Source organism: Danaus plexippus, chromosome 12 (assembly GCF_018135715.1).
Source record: "Danaus plexippus chromosome 12, MEX_DaPlex, whole genome shotgun sequence".
Taxonomy (NCBI): domain Eukaryota; kingdom Metazoa; phylum Arthropoda; class Insecta; order Lepidoptera; family Nymphalidae; genus Danaus; species Danaus plexippus.
The window spans coordinates 7,968,905-7,988,912 of record NC_083545.1 but is presented as its reverse complement, the minus strand read 5'-3'; the positions used below and the strand labels follow the sequence as shown (position 1 = coordinate 7,988,912).

Genomic DNA, 20,008 nt, shown 5'->3' with positions numbered 1-20,008 from the left:
TAATGGGAATCATATTATGAAGAGACGCCATGGCATCATAGACAATATGTAACCTGACCCGTGGCAGGTTGAGGAGCGGTCCTTGATAGTAATAATAACAATAGTATCTAACGACATAAGACATAGGGAACAACTAATGCTTGAAAAGGCTGTGCTGTGTGATTAAGGTCACAGTAAATATAAATACTTTATTTTTTATCCTCCTGCTGTTTCACTTCCGTTTTATTTGCAGCTCGTCAGCAGATTAAAGCCCTTGATGCCACTCATTAAAGAATCATAAGGTAGGGCGTTCCTAACATAGTTTGTTTAAGTTTGAGTATCTCTTGACTCAGCATGCGTTTTCTGGGCGCCTTCAAGATGTTATAACAAGAAGGATACAATTTAGGAACATTCAGACAGAGGTAGGTTGTTGTTGTGATGTTAGTTTAAATGTTGTATTAAGAAATCCAAATACAATATAAAACTAAAAATGAAGTGGCACAGACTAGTTCTAAGAGATAGTTTTCGATAAAATAAATACTAATATTAACTAAAGCAGCGTTTTTAATCTACGGCGAGAAATATCAGGCCTTCCTACGTTATTGTATAAAAAAACCAACACATCTCTTAAATGTATAATTTGACTTATATCTTTATAGATAGTTCTGGTTCCTCTGTCTGCTTTTACCTTTTTTTTTTTGTGGCTCATCTACTTTCAGCTTGGTTTACTAATGTAATCTAATGTAATGTAATCTTAAAATATTCTAAAAATTAAATCGCCGAGTTCTCCTACTCCATGTTGTTGTTAGGGAACGACATTAATTATTCAACAAAACATCGGAGTACTTCATTAAAATTCAACTCAATGAGAACCCTCATTGTAAAAACGTATAAAAATTAATTTATCTGAATTACTTTATGAAATATTCCAGGGGATATTTGGAATGATATAAAGCATCAAATTGTGATGAATATTCTAATAGCCCGAACATATAAATTACTGTTAACGAAATTGTTATAAGATTTTCTCTGATTATTTTAGTTTACAACACATACAAGTTACCAAAGTTTGGTGTAAAAACATGCTTTTGACATAAACCGAGTGTATTCGAAAGGGCTTATGAAATATAAACAAAATAAAAATATATGATTCCGGCCAGGATCGAACTGGCGGCCTTCTGCGTGTAAAGCAGATGTGATAACCACTACACCACGGAACCGATGACAATTTAGAAAAAAATATATATCAATCAACAAAAATTGTCGGTGAAAGTCGCTTTAGTTTGTTAACAAAGGTTTCGTCATTCGCCTGGGGAATATTCACGAAGGTTTTAATAAAACTAAAATAAAGCAGTTTTAGAAACGGTTTCGTTATATTTCAGTATAAAAAAATATTTAATTCAATTCTACCTACTTTTAAAACAAAAACGTCTGTTCTTATTTGTTCTTATTTTCTTACTCTTACGCGAACCGTCAGTCTACTTACGAGTGTAAGACAGATTTTAATACGGTCTGGATGAATGATTGACGCTACTATTGACAGATACTAATAAACAGTCTCATTTGACAACACAACAGATATTTCACCTCCTCATTAAAAACACTATGACAATACAACTACAACACTGTTCTCTTCATTTTTGGCTCATCCAACGAATATATATATATAGTCTGTCAAGGGGACCAAGTTATAATAGGACTTGGCTTATACCTACAATTTAAATTGTACTGTCATTGTTTTAATGTTTAATGTAATACAAGACCTAAATATATTATAATGTCTTATTATAATCAAACTTATGAAATGTTAAGTTTGTAGGAGACACTTGAATCGCGAGACTTGAATCTTATTGTTATGTTACTTTATGTACTTTTTTAAAGGTGTCGTTTAGTTTATTAAAAAAAAAGTTATTCTAATCACTATGAACCCTCAATTTTTATATTACTTGTTCTTGTTGTTTCACGAGTTTAGTTTATCATAGACGAGGTAAATATCTTTCTTTAGTAAAAGATTTCTTTTATTATAAAAACAACATATACTAGGGTGGGCTGGAAACGAAATGTTTCATGTAGAAAATTTAAGAGTAACTTACGAAACTTAATAATTAAATATACAAAGGAAGCTTCTTTTCCATGCTGTGGCTCCATTCACGCTGGAATTGTGGAATATTTTGCATATGCCAAAGTTTTCATTTATTATACAGAATAAATAATTATTAAAAGGTACAAAAAGAAAAAATAAACTTATGAGATGTTAAACAGTTAAGTTACTAGTTATAGAAACACGCAGTTAATACAGAATACAGTCATTCATTGTATTAAGTGACTTTGAAACGATTAAACATTTACTGACAGGAGGATATTTACTGTGATTAAAAGAAAATTAAAAGAAGTTGCCCTTTAGTTACATAATGCTGTGTAAGACAGTAGTCACGTTACAAGGGGAGGTATACTCGTACTCGGCGGCTTTTACGTAAGCTTGTAAAAGTATTAAGGTTTTCTGTAATATCAGAAAAATAATAGTGATAAGGATAGTTCATATAAACAACTCTAGATAACAAAGTAGAAAAGTTTCTACCAAACATATGATACCTTCCGTAGACCAATAAAACCAATATATTCAACCCCATGCCTCGTCAGTCATTCTCTCCGAGTTTTAAAGAGTTTACTTCGGAGAGGTTTTCACAAGAACTGCTTGATTTCATTCCTGCACTATCTTTATCCCGGCGTACAACCAACAAGCAACAAATAAGCGGTGGCTGGGCGACGCGCTTACGGAAACGCCATGCGTACCACAATACATTGATACGGTTTTGGCTGAACGTATAATTCATGTGTCTTTAAGGTAAGAGCGAGTTTCCCCTTACTATCAGATGAGATAACTTTCAAACATTGTCCTGCGAATAATTAAAAATAAAATAATATTGATTATCAATGAAACGTCTTAAGTAACGCATTCGCTCTCAAAATGGAATTATGTCCATTAATAGGCAATGTTTAAAATTATTACGAAGACAGAAAAATAGATTTAATAATTTGAATTTTGATTATTTGTCTTCCACATATGACACACACGAGATGTTTATCTTTCTCATTGTTTTTTTATCAATTTTGCTAATGTAATGTAATGTGATGCTTCAACAGTTTCTAATATTGAATTATCATAAACAGTTATAATAGTGTACACGTGCGTGGTGATGACCGACGATAGTAGTGACGGAATGATCCGCGACGAGCACCGTCCACACCCTCGCCCTAACACGCAAGCTCACACACGGGTAAGGGATATAGTAAAGACTTCTCATCTTTTTTGTTCCAAATCTTTCTTTCTTTACTAAACATGAATTATCTCGCTAATACTATAGATTTTAGGTTCTAATAAAAATGTATTTACTGTTCAAGTTAGATCCAGAGTTAACAAGAGTCCGTTTTGTTTCTAAAGTCTATTAGACTCAGTAAACGTAAACTAGTTTGATCGTTCCTTAATCAAACTCGAATTAGACTTAGCTTAGAGAGTAATTATTCAATAGGACGTTTCAAAGTTCTGGATTTAGACGACTGATTTGATTTTGAAGATTAATCAATCAATTCAGATAATATTAATGGCACTTTAATCGATTTATAATTAATACAAATACACTTAATTATTACGTTACATTAATCATGATTTGATTCGGTGAAGGGTCGTATAATCCTGTCGACGGCGTCTGTGAGATATGATTATATACTCGCACCGAACACTAACAACAAACACCATGAACACTGAACAGTGATCGTTGAAATTAATTGATAGCTCGTATACATTCGTAAAGTAACTCAAAGAAAATAAAGCAATCCTAATAAACATGTAAACCGTGTGTTTGTGTGTGTACACTGAAGAGTGAAACAAGATTTATGTTCTTATCTAAATGCAATTTATTTACATTCTCCAGAAAGAAATGTTATGTTGAATGCTACACGATTGTGATAGAGATAGTATCAGAGCGATACGAGAGGAGGACTCTGACAGTCTGAGATGCAGAATTAAACTGTCGGGATTTACATAAAATAACAGTTGCAAGGATATTAGAGTTGTTATAAAAGACAACAAATTATCAACCGAATATAGACAGTTTAGTTTGGATGACAAAAGTATGTCTGATGTATATTGTTGGACTTGTTTTTTCTTACATATTTCTGTCTATTACTCACTGTAAAAACTTCCCTGTTACATGGTAGGGAAGAACATCGACATGAAAAATGAAATCATTTAGCGATAGACGATTACAGAGATTTATTCCGTTGTTTGTTTGAGAACAATGAACGCTACTCACAATCAACGCGATGTGTATTGTTCTGCTTATGTATTTTGTTATAAAATGAATCTTAAATATATGAAAGAAGAGGAGAGATTTAAGAAGCAAAGCAATAATATTATTTTTTAGTTGGTCGGGATGGAGACAGTTCATATTACTGTGAATCATCAGTATTGAATATCTGCGAACTCATCACCTGATGAGCATGACCGGAAGCTTTGGAATCAAACTGTTCTAACTTCTTTGAATGTGTCCTTGAAAGAACAACACAAAGACAGAAATGATAGTCGAAATATAGGAATCATGCAGATGTCACAGAATCTATTCATGAGATTACAATGTCACGTCATGGCCATGTCACTTGGAACTTAAAAGGTGAGGAACATGACTAAGGACAATATTGTTTTCAAATTACTAAATTTTTTTAATCTTTCGTAAATTTCTGCGGTAAAATATGAAAAATATAAAACATTTTCCCTATTACTAACATATATTATCAGTTTTATTTAAAGCAGGTACTACAAAAGAAAGTAAATAAGAACCGACAAACGATTTAAAAACACACAAAAAAAATATCAATCGCTTTTCCTGTCACCGGCACTGCAGGGTCGGGCGTCCATCGCGTTAAAATAAAGTTATGCCGACTAGAACATTCATTGACACAACAAATTAACCCATCGGTTACCTTCTAGTGTTTTGTTGTAGAATATTTTTTTTATTTTTCTTTTTCTAATCTATTTGAAGAACGAGTACTAGAATAAAGTTGTTCTATTTTGTGCTTTAGAACACAATAAACGGAATATTGATAATCGTAGAATTTTTAGTCTCTCAGTTCACAGATACAGGTGTACAAAGGTTTTATGTCGAGGGTCTTTTATATAAGTGTTCCGCTGACGTCACAATATGTGAATGATAAAAAAAAACGAATATCAGTGACAGTTCGGTTTAGAATACAAGAAGGAATGGATTTCTTTTTCTCGTAACAAATAAATTTGTGAGACGAAGTTCAACCATAAAGTAAAGACACGGAGCCGGAGTAGACTGTGGCTCAAACACAAACTTCATCGGTCGGAAGCTGCGAGCGAGAATATTTTAATATTTAATATAACAATCTGATCGTTAATGAGGGCCGCACTCCAGAATTATTGAATTAATTAGCTCCGCTACGTTCTATCCGCCCTTCGTTAACATTCATAAATCAAATTTACTTTTCAAATAATGAGAACGTAAGACGCTTTGTTTATTGCGTTTAGTATTCTTTGTTCTTGTGATGATATGGAAGCACAGTCGTAGATGTTGGAACAGACACACTAAAGAATTAGACAAATAAAACACTGAATGTTAACCTATTTTTATTAATATTGGTATTTCAAAGTTTCTCTTCAATTCCTAAAACTTAATATTGTTTAGTTACGTGAAGTAATATGTTCTTTTATAAAGAATACAATCGGACTGTAACGTACCCTACGCTCCTACACGAATATTACATGAACCGACCTACATCGCGTGTGCATAATCAATTATCAATACGGAGGTATAGATAAAGAACAAATTTAGTACATGTGAGAAATTGCACTATTTTTCTTTAACACTACTGTCAGAAGACGAATGTTTTCGGTTGTGACTCACAATTACCACAGTGTCTATGCGGTTTTATTTTTATTTAATGAAATTAATAAGATCTATGAAAATTTATATAATGAATCACAAAGTTATTTTTTCTTCAGAGTAAGAGGAGATCTCAAAGAGAGTAGAAGGCATGACTTCTGTCCCTGATGATGAACTGACTCACTCGTCAAGGACACATCAATAACATCTTAACTTTTCTGAGAAATTTGACGTTTTGCGAGGAACATTCTAAAGTGAATTTTTGCTTCCATTTAAGTAACTTCACGTTTCCTTTATAATGGTTTTCCATTTGTATTTTATATTGATGCTAATTATAGACGTAGCACTTTTTACTATGATACTTTTGTTTTGCAATATTTTTATAAATCTATTCAATATTTTAAACCAAATTTTGAAATTTGAGTTTTTTTTTTAATTAAAAAGTGTTAACAAATGTGCGTCACTAGTTATCTGTTGAATGAAAAAAGACAAACAATCGGAAGAACAAATAGATATTGTTAAAATAAGTGTACTTAGAAGTTCTTATAATCCACACGTGTTCGATATATGGATCTGTGTTTGGCATTCAAAACGTTTTGTCAACCGTAATTCATTACTTTAAAATCACGTCCTAAACATTGTTATTAGTCCAATTAACTATTTTGTATGTATGTTCCTCGGCGAGTTGTTAACGAATTCCTCCACGTAACAACTTAACAAAGTTTCACAATGTACAATGTACAAACAACCATACAGCAGTTAGTGAACACATTTAATGAGAGACTGAGTAACAACTCGGCGTGTATAAGTCGCTACCTCCATTGTCTGTTGTAATTAATGAACCTGGATTACAAAGTACGAACTTTCTTTAACAGATATGGTTTGACAACTTTGGTTTTGACAGTTTGGTAGGATTTTAAACAGAGTTCAGTGTTTTATAACGTGTGTGTTTTAGCGTGGCGTACTTCTATTACATTACATCAAAAAAATAATTCAAGCAAATGAACTCATTTATAACACACGAGTGAGCTTGTAGGAGATAACAGAACCGGCTCGCTTCAGTAAGTAATTGGATAAAATAAAAAGAGTACAAGTAGGAACAACGAGAAGAATACATCGGAGGGGGAAGGCTTGTAATGTTTATTACGATGGTGACTGGACCTAAAACATTGCCTTAGATGAGACTTTTTTGCATATTCTTGATAGTCTATTTTTAATCACAATTTGCAGTCACAAATGTAGAAAGAGTCAAGCTTATTGAAAAGCGCGCACCGACGTAGTCTCCAAAGGCAAGCAAGAGATCCACTCGCTTCCTTTCAAGATGACGACTGGTACAGAAAAGTCTCATCGCTCTCTCCAACGCACCAGGCATTCTGGACGCTGCAGAGAGCCATGAAGTGCGACACAGTCTCGGTATTACCTCTTTTGTATACAGTGTATAGCGGGTGGTCGGGTCGGTCTATAGTATAGACGACCCGATTTCGATGACAGAGAGAAAGCCGAATGACAGTCTAGAGAGCCAATACACTCTAAGCCTGCAACCGTGTGACCCGGCTCATGTAGATAAAGCCGATGAGTACGTAGCTCAAAGACTAGCATAACAACCCGTAGATGCCGATCAAAAAATCGTCTCTTCCGAAAGTGACAAACATACTCCGAGCATTAAACGCGAGAAAACATCGGGGCTTGATCGCATCACTAACAAGGCCCCGAAACACTTTGCACCACGAATTTCCTACTGAACAGATGCACGTTTCCCAACCAATGGAAAGAGGCCATGGTATTCCGAGACCTGGTAAACCAAAAATTTACCGAGCAGCTACCGGCCGATTATTACTCAACACTCTCGGAAACATCTACGAAACAATCGAGTTGAACCGGCTAAAGCAGGAAGTAGCGAAATTAAAACTCCTCCCAAGTGACAAGTTCAGCTTTAGAGGCAAGCACTCCAGCCTTCACCCGGTACACCGCCTCACAGAGCACGTCCCCAAGGCTCTTCTAAGCAGACACCCTCATAAGACGGGTGCAATCTTTTTCGATATGGTAAAAGAATTCGACAAAATCGGCCACAACGGCTTTATATACAAGCTACTAAAAGATCTAAACGCTCGTACACATCATTCTAGACGACTTGTCGAATCGCTCTTTCCGCTATCGAGTGGAGGACACACTCTCCTCTCCCTCAGGGCTCCATCCTCTTCTAAACTCGTATTATCCCGGTTCCAAAAGGATCAACACACCTTGCCCTTTCCGCCGATGACACCATAGGTCCCTTGAATATATCATTTCTCGCCTCCTAAAGCCGCCTACACCTTAGGAAAATTTTTTCATCGATTTGGAATAGAGATCAACCCCGATAAAACAACTTCAGTCATATTTTGCAGCCAAGTACGCACCCCGGCTCAAAAAATTCGCGATGTCGCGATGGACCCGGCACCCGCACGGGGAATCCATTGAATGCTAAGAGGTTTCGTCTCGTCTTTTATACGACAGCCTCATTCCTTTGGAAAAAACGACCAAATATCGAGGGGTACCCGGGATAATTACTTCACATTTAACCCATATATTCAGATGGTGAGAAATAGAGCGTCAAACTTCTTAGGTCGCCTATACCCCCCGAACTGCAGCAAAAGTAAAATGTTCCATAGAAATAAGGTCACACTCTAGAAGACGTGCATACTTCCTGCCATGTCGTACGCAATCGCGTGCTTCACCACGATTGTCCCTCAGCAATAACTGCAAGTGCTGCAAAACAAATTCAAGCGCACAGCCACAAGGGCACCGGGCCCTTCAGATCCGAATTTAACCGGATGTCCCATCAGGCCCTACGCCCCTCCCGGTGACGCCCTCAAGGCCGCAGGGCTAACGGCTACAGGCAAGCCGAAACTAAAAAAAAGTATTGAGAACATCTTCCGACTACTGCCTTTATGACTATACTTATTGGATGCTTCATAAATCATGGTCTAACAAATGTATCGTATATTTTTTAAATAACTATCAAGCAATAAAAAAATAAAACTATGAAAATGTTATCGTAATTAATACATGACTTTTTTTACATTTACATTTTCTTTTTATATGAATGAATGTTTAATACACATATTTCTTAACAATAAGATATATAAAGTAACGATGTCCTCTAGTACATTAATACCACCTACTCGACAATACCATACATAATGTGTTTAGTTAAAGGTACGCACATCATACTCACTCGGGGGTTCCGGCACAACAGCTACGAAAATTATGTTGAGTTACATTTACATATATACGAGATTTACGAAAGAAATTGTTTACATATACATATATATTGATAGAAGTGTCGGTGGAAAAATAGAGAGAGCAAATATTTCTATTATAAGATTAACAATTGCGCTAATGCTCAATTAATATTATATTTTTGTTTGTTCATATAGAAAAATAACAAGTATTATCATATTAAAAACAGTTTTTGATAAGCAATTTTTTGTTCTCAATAATGAAACGTAATGGGAACGGATACGATAGATACTAAAGAGATATGAAAATAATATTTATTTATATATTATTTAATATCCACCTGTATAAGGAAGGTTTTAGAGATTATAGAGGGTAGAAGGATGAGCTGACGGATAAAAATATAACGGAGAAGGAAGACAGTGAAAGTTTATATTGTAATGTATGGAGAGTTTTTAATAAATTCGTTCGTTATACAGATCCCAAGCTCCCCACAGTTTGTTAACAGGTACATTACACGATCAGTATCTTCAGTGAGTAGCTCGCGTGTCTATCTAAATTTAATATAAAAGTAGTATATTGAATAATTTATAATACAGTTTTATTTCCTTTCATAATATTAGAACGTCAAAAGAATCTCAGACATTGATGAAAATCGGTGTTGTTATACTAATTAGTAAAGTTTCCATCTCGAACACCGAAAGGGGTGAGTGTTGTTGAAAAATTTTACTTTATATTTAATATCTGCGCCATAGAATTAACAAAAGAATGTCCCCTTTTCATGTTATTAATTCTCGCCACAAAAACCTTTTGTAATCCCTTGAGATATTTGAACCTTAGCATGTTTAACAAAACCATTCTAATGGCAGTATATTTTTCAGTTTTATTAAAAAAAATAGTTACCTTTTCACACGATTGCATGAGCGTAACTTGGGAGGTTATGTTTTTACACTTAACTTTATTCCCAATTTTTGTCTCATAATATTTTCACTATAAAATCATTTGATTATTACATAAAATCAGATACAGAAGCAATCAATAGTAGTATACATTTTGATATTTACTGCGAGAGGCAATCAAAGATTTATATTTATATGAACAAGATTTAAATCTTTTCTATAAGACCAAAATAAAGAAGGGCCCACAACTTACTTTTAAATATCCACTGACTGGTGTCCTTATTATAAGAAAACAATTTACATTACTTATTATCTTTCATTTCCTTAATTCATTTTGTAATGTTTAAATAAGATACTAATATTTATAAATATAACGAAAACGACTGATATTTCAGTAATATACATAGAATATAAATTAACTTAAATCTCACTATACATATAAAGTAATAGATATATCTCATCCATGCCCTTCCGCGTAACGTTTGATGTTCTTTTTTTTTTTTAAAGTATTTAAACCTGTAAAGTCAAATAAGGATTTTATTTTCAATATACAAATCACGGATTTTATTATCTGGGTTTCGTAAATATAAAAAGCCAGAAAATTTAGTAGACTCACCCCACCTAGGTTCTAAATTCCATCTTACCCGGGGGATCTACATATCATAGTGACTGCCTTGCGTTTTTCAAAGATCCCCAGGGCTCCGGCGGCGTCAGGTGAGAGCGGCCTGGGATACCTTTGGAGTCGTTCCCGGTATTTTTTCTTTTTAGCAAAATGGGCTCTGCTGGAAAGTCACTGAGCTATATACATAGTTTCTTCTCCATCCTTCTATCCTATTTTTCTTCTCTTTTCCATAAACTGCGTGGAATAAACTTCACGAAATGCGAACATCGATAATGGAATCCCTTTAGCTAGATTACTTGAGCGGTTAATGGGGGACCTGCTCTCAGGAACCACCGAGTGCCCTCCTCCTATGATGCTCCTCCCCTGACACCTGTCGCCATCGTCATGGAATATTCAGAAACTGTTCAATTTATGCTTATGCAGTGGACAGTGCCCGAAAGCTAAGAAGGAAGGCGAATTGTGCCTGTTGCCCAAAGTGGGTCAATTTAGCGACCTTCCTTAAACTTACAGTTAAATCCTGTTTCTGGATATGACGGTTAAACTCTTTGAAAGGATACTTTCTGTCTCATCTCACCCTCTACAGGGCAATCTTAATAAAATTAATGAGGTATATGGAGGACTGAGTATGCTAAAACATATATACTTCAAGGTAATGTTTTCCAATAGATTTTATACTTTTTGTTAGAAATTTGTATCATGGAGTACATATCTTGTCTGTGTATCGTTATGATATCTTACTTTGACGTCAATTTTATTTATTGCCCTCAGTCCTGATCCTTACATTAAAAATTTTAATAAAGATCGCTGGAGTTCAATATTTAATTACGGTACCTTTCCCACATGGCTCATGAATTTAGTCCATTCTCTACATTTTCTTGGTTAACAAAGTAAAAACCTTTATTTATATTAATGTAACGGAAGAACACTCGGAGACTCGCAATAAAATAAGCTGCAGTGGACTCGTCCTCTCCGTGACTTGCTCTTTCTTAATTTAATTACTTACAAACAACTATTCTCTGGAGCAGGGGACCTCGCTCTCAATTCAATTAACAACTTCTGTTATACGAGTATATAACGTCTACATTTATATTTGGTACAGGATTGCACATATTATATTAACAAGAATGTTGCATCGAGGGAGAAACGTCAAGCTTTGAACAAAAGTGTTGTTTTTATATGTTACAGTACTACAACGTTTGTTGTGGTCTCTTTATTTAAAATTGCTCCTTTTATCTTTTGGCAAGTATAAGTTTATACCTGGCAAGTAAAACAAATTAAGGAAATTCAAAGGAAAATTAGTTGTCACACAAATATTATGAAGACGAAAGTTTGTGAGTGTGTTTCTGACTTCCTCACGGCTGATTTTAAATTTGATACAACTTTTCAAATAATATTAAAATATCACGCTATGTCTGTCTATGAAGTTGAAGCCACATATGCTTTTATAAAATGCTGTTAATAAATTCTCTGCTTTTTTTTAAATAAAGGTAGCAGATAAAAGATGTCTCTAACTAGAAAAATTCCTTGGACTTTAAAGAACGTAATCCAACTTCTCATAATTCCGTTTGGTCGTAAAAGTTATTTCTGTTAGTATGGGGTTTTCCAATAGGGACGCTTGAACTTTGACAGCTGATTGCGGCCATGTTGTTTGAGTGACAGCTGTCAAATGCAGTGTGTTATATTCATTCCGTCCTCCCAAACCACCATGGCAGGTTACAGTGTCGAGCAGCACGTGCAAATCATAAAATTGTTTTATGAAAATGGGTCTTCAGTTCGAGCAACGTTCCGCGCACTTCGCCCGTTTTACGGTCGCGATGATCGTCCTGCCGAGTCGACTATCCGTCGATTGGTGGACAAATTCGAGTCAACCGGGTCAGTTAACAATCAGCCGGTTCCCGTGCGTCAACGTAACGCGAGATCTGCCGAGAATATCGCCGCTGTGCGCGACAGTGTCCTCGAAAACCCGCGGCAGTCAATTCCGCGTCGCGCACAGGAACTCGGCCTTTCGCAGACGACAACTTGGCGAATTTTGCGTTGTGACTTGAGCCTGCACCCGTACAAGATCCAGCTGACCCAAGAGCTCAAGGTTAATGACCATAGACAGCGCCGTGTGTTCGCTGACTGGGCATTAGAGCAGTTGGAAGTTGACGCCGATTTTGGCAAAAAAATCATCTTCAGCGACGAGGCGCATTTTTGGATGAATGGCTATGTCAACAAGCAAAATTGCCGTATTTGGGACGAGACCAATCCACACGAGGTTCACCAAGTGGCAATGCACCCGCAGAAAGTGACTGTTTGGTGCGGATTTTGGGCCGGAGGCGTGATTGGTCCGTATTTTTTCGAAAACGATAATGGTGTGGCCGTCACCGTCAATGGTGAGCGATACCGGTCGATGATAACCAACTTCTTTTGGCCTGAAATCGAGAATATGGATCTGGACAACATGTGGTTTCAACAGGACGGCGCTACGTGCCACACAGCACACGCTACGATGGAAGTTCTGCACGAGCAATTTCTGGACATGGTCGTCTCGCGCGGAGGCGACGTGAACTGGCCACCGAGATCGTGCGATTTGACCCCGCTGGACTTTTTCTTGTGGGGTTTTCTTAAGTCGCAGGTCTATGCCAACAAGCCGCAAACCACCGATGCCCTCAAAGTCAACATACGCCACGCCATCGATCAAATACAGCCCGATTTGTGCGCCAGAGTCATCGAAAATTGGACCTTTCGTGTGCGCGCCACCAACCGAAGCCGTGGCGGTCATTTGAATGATGTCATATTCCATACATAATGGGGTCGATAGACCTTCCAAATAAAAAAATTTCGCAAATATCTTTCCTACATGTATTTTTTTTGCATTTCAAAGATCAAGCGCCCTTAATGGAAAACCCTATAGTTTTGTTGGTCAGACCAAAAATCTATTTTATTTTTATTTGACAAATACCTTAATAAGCTTGAAGTCCTGAAAACGTTCAAAAGGTTTATGTTTCTGTAGCGGCGGTATGTATGTGCCTGTGTGTTTGTTTATTATAAAACCCCAACCTACAACAGAGTCCACGTCAATGTTCTACTCACAGATTGTCATTTAGCAAAGAGACAGTTTCTTGTATAATAGTATTTTTTAACAGTCTCGATTAAACTATTTCGTAATCGTGTGATGTGCACTAAAGATCAAAACTATAAACACTTGGGTTAGTTATATATATGTATATATTTAATTTATTTTTTCAGTCTCCTTGAATACCAGTTTTTACCTGTCTCCTTCAAGATCGTCTAAAGTGTTATAGAGGGTTCCACTGTTTATGTACTTGTAACCTCTAAGGAGTTGTTAGTGGAGAATAACTTTTTAAGCCCTTGTCCCTGATGAGAATCGTGTAGAATCGAAAATTGTTCCCGTAAACTTATTCCAAAGTTCCGGTTCGTGATGATTCACCTGAATTGAACCAAACCGACGGGAATACGTGATGATTTTAAATATATGTAATGACTTCGCGTTCACTTGATAATGAGAGTTTAACGTTTGGATTGATTTATATCTAAACTGTTAGTTGAAAGTGTTTCAGTTCGCGTGTTCAGTGATTACCGAATCGTGTTTTATCTACGTCTCATAATGGTTCTAAAAACAGTTTACTGAAGCAGTGGACGTTTGTGTTGACAAAAGAATAATACAGTGTAAGTAACAGAAAACAAAACTATGAGAGGTAATAAACACAACAACGGTCGCTGGAAGACAATATGAAAATAATTAATTTGAACCGGTTCTTAAATATGAAAAGATTTAATTTAAAACACTCTTATGACAATTTATTATTTTTAAATGCTTATATGCTATTAAAACAGTTTTATTCCTCTTAGAGTTTCTTCTTTCGAAGTTAACGATATTTTTATTGTCAAAACTGAAGTTACGCTAATAAAAACAATTTATTTTTTATTTTTTTATGTAAGAACTGCGGAGATGGAATAATTAACAACTAAATATTTTTACAAAAAACCTGAGGCTGTAATTAAAATGTCGTTGCATTTATTTCATTGTACAGAAAAGGTAAGTGTTAATTTCAGGTTAAGCGCAAAGGTTTTAAACAAAAGACGTGGCGCCGGGACCGAGTTTATTGTTAGGGAGATATTACTTACCGTGTCGGAGTTTTTGCGTAACTAGAATTTTTCATGAAGCAGAGAAATAAAGAAAAAAACGAATTATATCAAACTCTTATCACTTATATATTGAATATCTATAATACAGAATTATATGTTACTTTAAAATAAAATAAAAATACTGGAGTATGGTTGAGGTCCGCTATTTCTTCCAAATTCGAATCTTCTGTTTAAGTGATCAGTCAGTCACTGGCTTCAGTGGAAGAATTATGTAACCTTTATATTTTATTTTAATTTTTTCTATAATAATGCTTTTAACTAAAATTAAGCATGAAAATCTCTCCGTAGCGGGTTGTACTCAAATCTTTCTATAGTATGAACAATAACAACATAATACATTCGTAATTTTCCGTAGTTGTGTTACCTCAGGCATGTGATAACAGTCACGAGAATTTCAATGAGCTCAGCGAAAGGGCTTTTGGAATTCCGTCACAGCTCCTTATATTACAATATACTTACATACATCCTGCCTTCAAAATATACACTTTGCATTTATTCTTCGTTTTTCTTTAGTTAATCATAGAATAGGTATATCTAAGGTAATTATTGATTTATAATGAAAACTCTACTCAGTCTTATATTTTCTTTATTTGCAAAACGGATAGTTTTTATAAGTAAATGAATCTAAACCTCACGGATGACATATAAGATGGAAGCAGCTTAGTGGAAGTAGATGGAAACGAACGTGTCCGTTGTCACACATTACGCGAATTCGTGTACATTTATTTTACCAAAGTAATGAAATGCTAACACGACTCCTTGAATTGTAAATATATACAATTATAATTTTATATTACTATTAACGTGTAACATGAATGTGAGAATATGTTCGTCTATCATCAAAAACCTCACAACACAAGCCATCGCAAACAAGATGAGAGATTATTCTTGTATCTTACTTCTGAATCACGCTATGAACAGCGCCAGTGGAAAAAGTATTAAGACGAAGCTCTACTGTACTGAGTGAGGACTGAACGGAGAGAAGTTCAAGGACTAACTGATCCATCGTCCGTAACAATGAACATTAACAAATACAATGCAAGAATATCTTCAATGCAAATATTATATGGAAATAGTATTAGACGGCCATCACAACCAAAGACTTATTAATTATTATCCGAAGATTATTTGTTTTAATATATATTTTAAACTTGCTGTTTGTAAGTTTTTTGAAAATTTAATCAAATGCAAGCACTTAGAGATCACATAGAAATCAATTTAGCATTTATTTATTCTTACTAACTTGTGACTTAATATCTAGCTGCCTTATTAACAGAACGAGAATTATTTTAAAAATATTTAAACAAAGTAATGTATAGCATTTATCTTTGAAGAGAACTTTCCCTAGTTACGGATACTTAATTATTCACTTGTTCAGAGCATTCCAAAAGTATTCCGGAAGGCTTTTCCAGAGTTTGAGATAAAAGCCCGGATCAGAATATTAGACACGATTAATTGAAACAGATAAAAAAAGAACAGCACAGTGCAGAGGAATAAAGGTGAGGTAGACGCTAGACCAATAAATCAATCAGGTCAGAAATCAGAACCAAAGAAGTCACCGAAATGTTTTTATAAAGAATATAGTAAACTTGAAGTGAACCGCAGGAAATAAAAAACAAGGCCACACAGTCTCTCACCACAATCACGAATGTTCTACATGTTACTGGCTTTGTGATATATAAGTTCTCTAAGATTTTTTTTCTTCTCCGTATGGATGGTCGTTGGTCACCACTCACCTCACCGATCGATAAACATTGTTCCGTAAATTTCATTTTAATTATGAACTGTAACTGTAACTGTAACTGTACTACTGCTTTTAAAGTTCATGTCATTTTTTTTGTAACTTAAGCATATATATTTTTTAAAATATGGAAAGTTAATTAGAAGAAACAATTTTTTCTGAAGTGTTGGTTAGAAAGAAAATCTAGATTAAGCCCAAGTAAGCATAAAATTTTTTTGGATGTTAAAGACCAATAGTTTATGACCAAAAGTTTCTTATTTTACTTTCAACTTCAGGTTATTAAAAATACTAGATGACATCTTTAAGATAGTCATCAGGGATGCTCTCAACTTGACCCTTATCAGGGTATCAGTCGGACACTAGGCGATGGCCTAGAGAACAAATTTATACATGTGGACCAACTAATACGAAATGAATACCTTCAGCCTTGGATTGCTCCCCTAATATTTAAATGGTAGTTCACAGAGAAAAATTATTCTACATATAAATAAGCCCCTTTGATTACTGCGCTCATGTTTATTCTACTTTTCTATATAATTATGATATCCCTGCGTTTAAACATTCACTTACTTATTCTTATATTCGATCCTCAAACATAAAATATAGAAATGTTAATTCAACACAGCTCTCTGACCTCCCAACCAAACGAGTCAATTACCAGTTTGAGTAAAAACTTAGAGTGCTAACGGAAGTCTTAAATGGACTTGGAACTTTTAGTTCATCAAACATCTCAGGCAAAGGATCTCAGTTCAGAAAGGATTGTTTCTAAGGAACTGACTGACTCAAAATATTTCATCAATTTGGGGTGAGGGAGGGGAGGGGGAGGGGAATTCCCTTTACATTAGACAGTAATTATCGTCTAACTACTTGACTTATCCGTCTAGTAGATACATTACTGAAGTAAGTATTGCCACTGGTTTGACTGATTTAATCTTTCATATATGTAAAATGTTAGCCAGTTACCTTGCAACGAGAACATTTTATCGGGAACCAATCTAAATTTAAGAACTTTTCGTTTACGAATAAAATACAGGTTTATGTTTATACATTGGTATCAATTGTTACGAGACATCATTCCGTAGACATTATATTTACGAGGTCATAATATTCGACGTCTCCCGTTTATTGCGTCTCGAATAAGGTTTTATTAGTGATAGAGAACATAATTCGCTATAAAAATATCTCAAAGGAATACGTGGAAGTGTTTTAATAAAAACTCTTTGAGCAGAATATTTCTTCGCTTAACATTTTCAATGCCTGTTATTTTCATTGTGAGAAACGACATAATACAATTTGAAGTCGCCGTTCCGCAGCAGGGCGGGGTTCATATAATATAATAAAGATAGAAAAAAAAAAAAAATAATAATAAATATATTTGCGTGATATTTTTGCTCTGGGATTAAATGGTTACGGAAGTCGACAGCGCGGGGCTTGCCGTCGACAGGTCGCGGTTAACATTTCAAACGTACAATTACTGCTGAGTTGCGGTAAAAGTTATTTCAGGCCGAAATAACTGTAGTAAAAATAGGAACATTTTAATACTAGAATGAACCTTGCACTACATATAGTAATTGCCGTACTTAAATAAGTCTCTATATATCTATCATTGGAACCCCATGCTGGGTAAAGGCCTCCAATAATTTAATAGTTATGGTTATTTATTTTATAAAAGAAAATGTTATTTAAGGTGGTTGAAAATAAATGGGCTCTCATCATTATTATTATTATTATTATTATATGTATCATTAAAAATATTTTTAAATAAATTTCTAGGCTGAAAGTAAGATTTTGACACATTTGCATTATTTAGAGGCAGTAGAATCAGGTCGCCAAGAAAATACCATACAATAAACTTGGTGCAACGACTGACTTATCTCCACATACCGCGGATGGAAATTGGAAAGACAGTCAAGCACAAACCAAACGAAAATTTAAAAAAAGCTACAAATGATGCTGGACAGTGTGACTGGTTCATCTCATCAAATCTATATACAAAAAAAAAGTCTAAATCTTGTCACAATTACCTGGTAAGTTGACCCGGGATCGATCGCCGTGAATGGATGCCATACAAAGTTCTCTCCTTATATGTTTACCTGAAGCAGACATAATTTCAACTAATAGCTTAAGAGACGGCTACGGCTGGGTTGGGCAGCGTTTGGTTATCAACGACGGGTGTTCTCATCTCTCTTACCTCATTGTCCCGCATATTAGTAATCTGAAGTGGAAATTCAGGCACCATGAGTCAGGGAAATAAGTTTTAGACTGGAAACCACGAACCCATAAACGAAGTATAGACGAAGTAGAGCAGCCAGCAGGTTAGTAAGACGATAATATTCGTAAGGTAGGAGAGGAACATGTCCAGCAATACATTGATAATGGTTGTTACTGAGTATTATTAAGATTTATATCGCACCATGAATAACAAAATATTATTTAAAACAAAAATCTAGTGGATAAGTATATCACATAATTATATGGTAATGTTTCCGTGGCATCAACCTTTTTCAATAAACTAATGTCAACTACATTTATGTCTGTTTGCTTTTTTTCCTGCACAATCAATTTCTGTCAGGAACCCGTGCGTGAGGTATTATTATATTACAATGATTATAAAAGTCAGTTCCGCTGCGCCACAGATCCCTTATAAATTTAAACTTCTAAGTAGACAGCAATCTAAGGATAAGATGCTTTATGCTCCATTTATTTCTTATATTTTGTCGCTCCCGAGGGAATCGAAATTCATGGAACTTCCCGTCGATCTGGAGTCATGAAATTTAAAAAGAAGTAATGTCAGCAAGTCGGCGAGGAAAATGTGAAAACAGAAAACTTATTATAACCTCAATTAATACATAATTTTTCTGAGAGTTAGCTGAGTAACCTGTAGCAGGCACGTCTGCTTCTTTCATTATAGTTATTTAATGAATGCACATCCTGACGGAATTTGAATGATTCAATCTTCTCTTTGGACCACCCTATGTCCGATCGTTTTCGTTTACTTCTCGCTCAGTCAAAAATTTCCTTTTGAATGTTTTTTTATTTGCCAATTTATTACAATGCTGGTAAAATTTTATTTTTCATGAGAGAGCTGTGCGCTGGGGCCCGTCCGACATTATATATATATATATATATGTATATACAATAATGTCACCATTCACCGACCTCGCATTCCATTGTCCGTTAAATTTAACATTCATGTACCTATGACTTTGACTATGACCCACTTGTACATTCGGAATAATTGGTTTCGAATTCAGTTTCATAATTTAACATAAGAATAACCAAAATTTACTTCTTACTAAACAATATTGTATATACAAGTTCTTCATAACTTTATTGTGTTGTAACTATACAAGTCATTGAATAACTGTTGATTATGAATTGAATCTATATTATATCATTTAAATTCAGTAACACTCGACAATCGTGTTCCTTTCACAAGCGGCGTTGGAAACAAAAGTATTTTATTGAAATCTATTAATAAATATTAATGAGGAGA

General features: G+C 35.0%; 1 long non-coding RNA gene and 1 other non-coding gene across 2 annotated transcripts; one reads left to right on the top strand and one right to left on the bottom strand.

Moving 5' to 3' along the window:
* Window positions 1-1,126: 1,126 nt before the first annotated feature.
* Trnav-uac (transfer RNA valine (anticodon UAC)) lies at window positions 1,127-1,199 on the bottom strand. Its single transcript has one exon. It is a non-coding gene; the product is annotated as a tRNA-Val (tRNA).
* Window positions 1,200-16,638: 15,439 nt separating this feature from the next.
* Window positions 16,639-17,388, top strand: LOC133319133 (uncharacterized). The gene is made up of 3 exons (XR_009752827.1): window positions 16,639-16,710; window positions 16,788-16,966; window positions 17,138-17,388. It is a non-coding gene; the product is annotated as an uncharacterized LOC133319133 (long non-coding RNA).
* The last annotated feature ends 2,620 nt before the right edge of the window (window positions 17,389-20,008 follow it).